The 9,750-nt window shown below is 42.5% G+C and overlaps 1 long non-coding RNA gene across 1 annotated transcript; it reads left to right on the top strand.

The window, feature by feature from the left end:
• The first annotated feature begins 563 nt into the window (after window positions 1-563).
• Window positions 564-9,239, top strand: LOC129861013 (uncharacterized). The gene is made up of 4 exons (XR_008760493.1): window positions 564-668; window positions 4,064-4,183; window positions 7,557-7,762; window positions 8,428-9,239. It is a non-coding gene; the product is annotated as an uncharacterized LOC129861013 (long non-coding RNA).
• The last annotated feature ends 511 nt before the right edge of the window (window positions 9,240-9,750 follow it).

The following is a 9,750-nucleotide window of genomic DNA, read 5'->3' as shown; positions in this document are numbered from 1 at the left end:
CAATTCTACCAGACTTTGTCTGGAGACATTAGCAGAATCCTATTTTTAATTTGACAAAAAAATGCAGGGTAGTATAGGCCAACAGGCTACGGCTGATGCTGACAAACAGATAAATAAAAACGACCATGTCTGCAACCATCTAATCCAGGCCTATGAAAAGGGAAAACACAAATTGTGCAATTTGAAGTCCATCTAACCTGGAGGAGGAAATTATTGTCCAAAAACAAAGTTTCAGATAGCACTGACCCAACAATAATAAATAGTGAATATGCTCATTGCGCTTCTTTTGAGCCTATGCGCCTTTTGGAGCGCGTTCTTCTCTGTCTCGATTAGCTCAACAGTGAAATGACTGACAACACTGTCAGCCAATCCGATGTCTAGCTAGTCAATTCAATTCAATGGGCTTTATTGGCATGGGAAACATATGTTAACGTTGCCTCAGCTTGTCAAGTTGTCTCAACTAGCGAAAAGTCCCCAATGGGAATACGAGACAGTCGCAAATAATTGTATCCAACCACCATCTCCTGTTTGACATGTGGTCCAATCATATTTGTCCTTTGACTTTAGACCCTGCCCCAAACAGAATTTTCAAAAAACTAGCGGCGGCCACGACGCTTTCCCCTGATCGGATCATTGTTGTTTACATCACACGAAGAGAGAGTTACAGCGTAAGTATATTTTATAAGCTGCATGAAATCCATTGTAATGTTATTGCTACATCTGTGAAGTTGTAAGAATGTAAAATTGAATTGTGAACATTATTATACGGTGCGATCTCTGATGTCATCTACCTATGATGCAAGTAGCATTGGTTTTGTCATCGGTAACGTTACCTAACTAACGTTAGAATCAGCCACAACTTGGCTGCATTTTTTTATAATATTTTTACAATCGTAACTATTTTAATGCTTACTATCGCTTAAAATCGTGCTTTGTTGTATGGTATAAAACGTTTGGGCAGCTGTGATAACGTTTTGAAAGCATGTGCACGCGATGTAGGCTAAAGTACAGTACAGTAACGTTAGCGTACAGTAGTTTATTTTCGGTTCCAGTATATGGCACAATTTTCCAGTATATGGTACAATAAATCTAGTATTAGCTAATACATGTATTATGTTAGCTAGTTTAACGGTGTGAAAACCGTGATATTCGCCTTGCATTTCTGTCATATAGGCCTATGCATTCTTTGTCCTATAGCTACATAACTAAATCTAGTTGCTGTCACTTACCATTCATGCTGCGGCTTGGCTGTAGATTTGTTCTCATGGTGCTGGGATTGCTTAGTGCTGTAGCTGTCACTTATGTATTCTCTGTATGTATTATGTATGAACCCTTGAACATACAGGTACCTCCTCCAGCGCTCCCTCCTGCCTCACGTTCGGCCCCTGCCCCTGGTAATCTACCCCAGGCCCCCTTGTATCCATCCCAGGCTTCTGTCCTTCCCGGAGGCAGGAAGGACATCACCTATTCTACTGGTCTTCATGCTTTTTAAAATAATAAATGAGAAGCTTAGAAATGATAATTGGGTATTTGCTAATGTTGCTTCTATATTGTCTGTAGCCTAGACTAATGGCAGGAACTCTCATGACAAACAATTCTGAGGTGAAACACCAGCCTGAGATCTGTCCTTTTTTCAATGTTGGCCTCTGCCACGCTGATCTTCAACACAGGGGCCCCTCAGGGGTGAGTGCTCAGTACCGGTTCACTCATGACTGCATGGCCAAGCACGACTCCAACACCATCATTAAGTTTGCCGACGATACAACAGTGGTAGGCCTGATCACCGACAACGATGAGACAGCCTATAGGGAAGAGGTGTGGTGCCAGGATAACAACCTCTCCCTCAACATGATCAAGATAAAGGAGATGACCGTGGACTACAGGAAAAGGAAGACTGAGGACACCCCCATTCTCATCGAAGGGGCTGTAGTGGAGCAGGTTGAGAGCTTCAAGTTCTTTGATGTCCACTTCACCAACAAACTATCATGTTCCAAACACACCAAGACAGTCGTGAAGAGGGCACGACAATGCCTATTCCCTCTCAGGAGACTGAAAAGATTTGGCATGTGTCCTCAGATCCTCAAAAGGTTATACAGCTGCACCATCAAGAGCATCCTGACTGGTTGCATCACTGCCTGTTATGGCAACTGCTTGGCTTCTGACCGCAAGCCACTACAGATGGTAGTGCGTACGGCCCAGTACATCAATGGGGCCAAGCTTCCTGCCATCCAGGTCTTCTATACCAGGCGGTGTCAGAGGAAGGCCTTAAAAATTACCAAAGACTCCAGCCACCCTAGTCATAGACTGTTCTCTCTGCTACCACACGGCAGCGGTACCCGAGCACCAAGTCTAGGTCCGAAAGGCTTCTTAACAGCTTCTACTCCCAAGCCATAAGACTCCTGAACAGTTCTCTGTTTATTATCTATGCATAGTCACTTTAACTCTTCCTACATGTACATATTACATCGACTAACCTGTGCCCCTGCACATTGACTCTGAACTGGTACCCCCTGTATATAGCCTTGCTACTGTTACTGCTACTGTTTACTGCTGCTCTTTAATTATAGATTTTTTTAAATTACATATGTATTTTTTTACTTAACACTTATTTTTTCTTAACTGCATTGTTGGTTAAGGGCTTGTAAAGTAAGCATTTCACTGTAAGATCTACACCTGTTCGATTTGATTTGAATTGGCCCAGTGTCGTCCGGGTTAGGGGACGGTTTGGGTGGGGTAGGCCGTTATTCTAAATAAGAATTTGTTCTTAACTGACTTGCCTAGTTAAATAAAGGTATAAAAAAAAATGAAAGTGATGCTGCTATTTGCATCATGTTTTTTTTATTTTTTTTATTTCACCTTTATTTAACCAGGTAGGCTAGCTGAGAACAGGTTCTCATTTACAACTGCGATCTGGCCAAGATAAAGCAAAGCAGTTCGACACATACAACAACACATAGTTACACATGGAATAAACAAACATACAGTCAATAATACAGTAGAAAAAGTCTATATACAGTGTGTGTAAATGAGGTAGGACAAGGGAGGTAAGGCAATAAATAGGCCATGGTGGCGATGTAATTACAATATAGCAATTTAACACTGGAATGATTGATGTGCAGAAGATGATTGTGCAAAGTAGAAATACTGGGGTGCAAAGGAGCAAAATAAATAAATACAGCAGCGGAAGAGGTAGTTGTTGGGGATATTTATAGATGGGCTATGTACAGGTGCAGTGATCTGTGAGCTGCTCTGACAGCTGGTGCTTAAAGCTAGTGCGGGAGATAAGTGTTTCCAGTTTCAGAGGTTTTTGTCGTTCGTTCCAGTCAATGGCAGCAGAGAACTGGAAGGAGAGGCGGCCAAAGGAGGAATTTGCTTTGGGGGTGACAAGTGAGATATACCTGCTGGAACGCGTGCTACGGGTGGGTGCTGCTATGGTGACCAGCGAGCAGAGATAAGGCGGGACTTTACCTAGCAGGGTCTTGTAGATGACCTGGAGCCAGTGGGTTTGGCGACGAGTATGAAGCGAGTGCCAGCCAACGAGAGCGTACAGGTTGCAGTGGTTGGTAGTATATGGGGCATTTTCTATATGTGACGCAAAATGTATCATACGGGGTGGATTTCTGTATTTTGAAAGTTACATATCTTGAAAACGTGATTGCTGACAACCAAAACATTTTTGGGACTATGACAACAGTGGACTAATGAAACAAATACCAACATTTTGTTTTTAGGTGTAAGTTTCCTTTAACGGCAGCTAGCTAGGAAGCTAACTAACTAATGTTAACCATGTGGTTTAACCAAAGCCAAGGTGGTTTAGTTTTCTATACCGTTCCTGGTTTAACTAAGAGCATTGCACCATTAATGTGGATGCTACCATGATTACGGATAGTCCTGAATGAATTGTGAATAATGAGCGAGAAAGTTAGATGCACAAATATCATAATCTTAGTAGTACAAAAAGTGTTGATATGGAGGAAAATACCCTCATATTAAAGCTGACAATCTGCACTTGAACCTCATAGTCATTGTATCAAATATCTTATTTTCCTTTCTCTCATTCCAGTTGTTCTCGGGAGACAGATCAGTGTGTGTAGAGAGAAAACATTTGACCAGGTGGAGTCAGGCTTCTTCTTTGTCTTTGGACCACTACACCAACAAGGCAGAAGACGCCAAGTTTGGATCAGTGAGTCACCAACTCATCCTATGCCTTACACAACTCAGCACATACCTTTGTATATATAGTGTATGTGGACACCCCTTCAAATTTGTGACTGGCTGTTTCAGCCACAGACGTTGCTGACAGGTGAATAAAATTGAGCACACAGCCATGAAATCTCCATAGACAAGAGAATGGTCTTACTGAAGACCTCAGTGACTTTCAAAGTGGCACCGTCATAGGATGCCACCTTTCCAAGTCAGTTCGTCAAATTTCGTCCCTGCTAGAGCTTCCCCGGTCAACTGTAATTGCTGTTATTGTGAAGTGCAAACATCTTGTAGCGACAACGGCTCAGTAGCGAAGTGGTAGGCCACACAAGCGCTGAGTACTCTTAGCAAAAATTGTTATCTTTAATTTATAATCTGTTGGAACGATGAGAATAGAAAGGTTCAGAACATTTGTTAAACATCACAGCACAGTTGAAAGATATATGGCAAATAGAAATCAAAACTGGATGATGTTGAGAGATAGATGGGAGGGGTTGAATGGAGCTGAAGGGTGGGACTAAAAATAACAAGATAACTATTGTAAAATATACTGTGTCTGTAAAATGTATATAGCATGTAGTAGGCGAAGTGTTGTTGTCCATTAGTTTCGTGCAATTAAGGGAGGGGTGGTAGGGTTACGGGAAAATAATAAAGGAAAATATATATAGTGCCTTCGGGAAAGTATTTAGACCCTTTGACTTTTTCCAGATTTTGTTACGTTACAACCTTATACTAAAATGGATTACATAAAACAATTTCCTCAGCAATCTACACACAATACCTCATAATGACAAGGCAAAAACAGGTTTTTAGACATTTTTGCAAATGTATTAATAAATAACAAATAAAAATACCTTATTTACATAAGTATTCGGGACCCTTTGCAACAGTATGAGAGTCAAAATTGTGCTCAGGTGCATGTTTCCATTGATCATCCTTGATATGTTTCTACAACTTGATTGGAATCCACCTGTGGTAAATTCAATTGATTGGACATGATTTCGAAAGCCACACATCTGTCTATATAAGGTCCCACAGTTGACAGTGTATGTCAGAGCTAAAACCAAGCCATGAGGTCGAAGGAATTGTCTGTAGAGCTCCGAGACAGGATGCCAAGCATCATGTCTGGAGGAAACCTGCCAACATCCCTACGGTGAAGCATGGTGGTGGCAGCATCATGCTGTGGGGATGTTTTTTAGCGGCACGGACTGGGAGACTAGTCAGGATCGAGGGAAAGATGAACGGAGCAAAGTACAAAGATCCTTGATGAAAACCTGCCCCAGAACACTCAGGACCTCAGACTGGGGTGAAGGTTCACCTTCCAACAGAACAACGACCCTAAGTACTCAGCCAAGACAACGCATGGGTGGCTTCGGGACAAGTCTCTGAATGTCCTTGAGTGGCCCAGCCAGAGCACGGACTTGAACCCGATCCAACATCTCTGGAGAGACCTGAAAATAGCTGTGCAGCAACGCTCCCTATCCAACCTGACAGAGCTTGAGAGTATCTGCAGAGAACAATGGGAGAAAATACTCAAATACAGGTGTGCCAAGCTTTTAGCGTCATACCCAAGAAGACGCGAGGCTGTAATCACTGCCAAAGGTGCTTCAACAAAGTACTGAGTAAAGGGTCTGAATACTTATTGAAATTATATTTCAGTTTTTTATTTTGTGTACATTTGCAAACATGTCTAAAGACCTGTTTTTGCTTTGTCATTATGGGATATTGTGTGTAGATTGATGAGAAAAACAACAGTTTAATACATTTTAGAATAAGGCTGTAACCTTACAAAATATGGAAAAAGTCAAGGGTTCTGAATACTTTCCGAAGGCACTGTATATACATATTTACAAAATAAAATGTATGCGGGATTGGAAAGAATCCAGACAATTACATTAATGAAGCCACAATACATCTGCAATATTAAAGCTGATATACCCCTGCCCCCCAAAAAACAATGGCTCAGCTGCGAATTGGTAGGCCACACAAGCCTACAGAATAGGACCGCCGAGAGCTGAAGCGCGTAAAAATTGTCCTCGGTTGCAACACTCACTACTGAGTTCCAGACTGCCTCTGGAAGCAACGTCAGCACAAGAACTGTTCGTCGGGAGCTTCGTGAATTGGGTTTCCATGGCCAAGCAGCCGTACACAAGCGTAAGATCACCATGTACAATGCCAACTGTTGACTGGAGTGGTGTAAAGCTTGCCATCATTGGACTCTGGAGCAGTAGAAACACGTTCTCTGGAGTGATGAATCACACTTCACAATCTGGCAGTTCAACAGACGAATCTGGGTTTGGTGGATGCCAGGAGAATGCTACCTGCCCGAATGCATAGTGCCAACTGTAAAATATGGTGTAGGAGGAATAATGGTCTGGGGCTGTTTTCATGGTTCGCGCTAGGCCCCTTAGTTCCAGTGCGGTACCAGAGCACCAAGTCTAGGTCCAAAAGGTTTCTTAACAGCTTCTACTGCTGAACAGTTAATAAAATTGCTCCCCGGACTATTTGCAATTACCTCGACTAACCTGTACCCCCGCACATTGACTCGGGGGTACTTTTATTTTATTTTGTTACTTTTTATTTAGTATTTAAGAAAATATATATGTTTTCCTTTAGTTTATTTTGTAAATATTTTCTTAACTCCTTTTTTTTCTTAAACTGCGTTGTTGGTTAAGGACTTGTAAGTAAGCATTTCATGGTAAGGTCTACACCTGTTGTATTTGGTGCATTTGAGAAATACAATTTGATTTGATTTGAAGGGAAATCTTAAAGCTATAGCATACAATGACATTCTATACGATTCTGTGCTTCCAACTTTGTGGCAACAGTTTGGGGAAGGCACTTTACTGTTTCAACATGACAATACCCCAGTGCACAAAGCGAGGTCCATACATTAATGGTTTGAGATTAGTGTGGAAGAACTTGACTTGACACAGAGTCCTGACCTCAACCCCATTGAACACCTTTGGGATGAATTGGAACGCTGACTGCAAGCCAGGCCTAACCCAAAATTAGTGCCCGACCTCACTAATGCTCTTGTGGCTGAATGGAAGCAAGTCCCCGCAGCAATGTTAGTGGAAAGCCTTCCCAGAAGATGTTAGCTGTTATGGCAGCAAAGGGGGGTCTGACTCCATATTAATGCCTATGAGTTTGGAATGAGATGTTAGACAAGTAGGTGTCCACACCTTTTTGGTCATGTAGTGTATGTATCGCTCCACCTTGCTCAAACTCCAGTGCCCTACTTTTGTTTACCTTTTTACCTATGTCTATCCTTGTACAAGGATTTTAAGTTGGGACTTCGACTCCATACTAAATCTAATTCCATATCCTGTATTGTTCTCCACTCTCTATAGATTAGGCTGATGCCCCACTAAGAACCTGGAGATCTTCACTGTTTCTGGGGGAGGTGACGTGGCCACAAACAATGCGTGGGACACCTTCCAATGCTACCTCTGTCTGGACAACAGCCAGAGGGTGATCAAGACATCTTCAACCCCATTGGAGGAGACGACCCAAGGTTCCTCGCCTCAGACTTCCTCCAATGGGTTTTGAGAAGGATGTGAGTAGTGAGGAGTTGAGCAGAGATTCATTGGGACAGAACTCATGTCATTGTTTTAGGTGGAAATGTATTCTGTTTGCAGCACAGGAGGTTGGTGGTGCTGTATCTTAATTGAGGATAACGTGCTGCTGGTAATGACGAGTGGAATGAGTGGAATAGTATCAAATACATCAAACACATGGTTTCCAGGTGTTTGATGCCAATCCATTTGCTCCGTTCCAGCCATTATTTTGAGCTGTTCTCCCCTCAGCAGCCTTCTGTGGTCACACTTACATATGTTGTTCTACTTGTGCTCTTTCCACAGATGTTATTTAATTGAACCTTTATTTAACCAGGCAAGTCAGTTAAGAACAAATTCTTATTTACAATGACGGCCTACACTGGCCAAAACCAGACGACGCTGGGCCAATTGTGTGCAGCCCTATGGGACTCCCAATCACGGCCGGTTGTGATACAGCCTGGATTCGAACCAGGGTGTCTGTAGTGGTTCTGGCTTGCTGATATCATCTGATCTGATGAGACTCCCTGCGATTTGACTCCTGTATTACTGACAGTTTTCAATAAAACTTCCAATGACAAAGTGAAATAATTTGAGATTCTGTAATTGAAAGACAATTGTAGTTTCCAATCAGACAATTACTATAAAACAAATCTGTTTTCCTCAGTGCAGTTGTAAACAACCATCAACGAGTCCATCCTCAGCTCCTCCATCACTGCAACGGATTGTCCGGTCTGCTGAGAGGGTCATTGGCTGCCACCTGCCCTCCTTTGCGGTCCTGCACGACTCCAGGGCAAGGAAGCTTGCAGGAAAGATCATTGCCAACCCCTTCCGTCCCCTCTGGCAAACGGTTCAGGTCAATCACGACCAAAACCTCACGCCACCTGAACAGTTTCTTCCCCTTGTGCCATGGCCCTCATCCAGCCGGCAACCTGGTCTACGATGATCCTGTCATCCATGGACTTTGTACTCTGTGCTATTCATCCACAGACTATTCACTGCACTATCATCCCAGAACTGCACATGTCTCTTTGCACTCTCTGCACATCTCTTACATGCATCATTTATAATGTAGCTTATAGCGCTCACAGTGTACATACTGTATGTGAATCTGTGGAGATTCTGCATCTATATATTTTTTGGTCTGTAAATGTTGTTTATCGTCTGTCTGTATATTGTTTATTGTGGCAGCACCATTTCAGTCATTCCTGTACATGCAAATGTACTTGGCGAATAAAGCTGATATGTTAACCTGAGTTTATCATAGGTCAGTTAATATTCTATTATTTGAGACTGGTTATGTACAGAATGAACTGTAGCAGATTCTTCCCTTTGTGTCTTCATGTAATTCAACATTCCCCATGTGCTGTGTGTGTCCTTGGGCTTAACCTAAGCATTGGCTCCTGCCTGTAATTAGTGGACTTGTTTTATGGTGTTTGCTAGAGCTGACTGTCTGCTTTTACAGATACACATTTCTGGCTAATAAGCTATAACTGACTTTAGCAAGTAGATTCCACTGAACTCAACGTATAGTATACCTATTAGAATTTATTTGGTTATCAAGCTGCTGGGTTTCCCAAGTTGTTTGGCGCTTACTGCTCAAACCTACTAGCTAGCTAAAAAGACAGCTCTTATATGGTATATTGGCGATTGCCCAATTGAATGTGCATCCCGCCACCTACTGTGTGGGATGGAAACAGCATCCCCCCTCAAAAAAACTGAAACAAACTACCAGAAAAACGACCATATCTGATCCCTACACAGGCTCAAGGGGAGCCTGGGAGGGTGGGCCGTCTTCCGGCGCCAGTACCCCTTGCAAGTCTTCAGATGTAAAATCCTTAAGTCCCAAAAACTTTTCTGCCGCAGCCACAATAATGTCCAGTTTCTTAGATTTATTTTAGACTTATAGTTTATTACTGTGGCAATGAATGCCACAAAATCCACCTTAACACACAGGGTATCTTTTGACTGGCAGGAAACATTTACTACA

Source organism: Salvelinus fontinalis, chromosome 8, assembly GCF_029448725.1.
Source record: "Salvelinus fontinalis isolate EN_2023a chromosome 8, ASM2944872v1, whole genome shotgun sequence".
Lineage (NCBI taxonomy): Eukaryota > Metazoa > Chordata > Actinopteri > Salmoniformes > Salmonidae > Salvelinus > Salvelinus fontinalis.
Note: the sequence above shows the minus strand (reverse complement) of the source record. Positions and strands in the feature narration are given on the sequence as shown.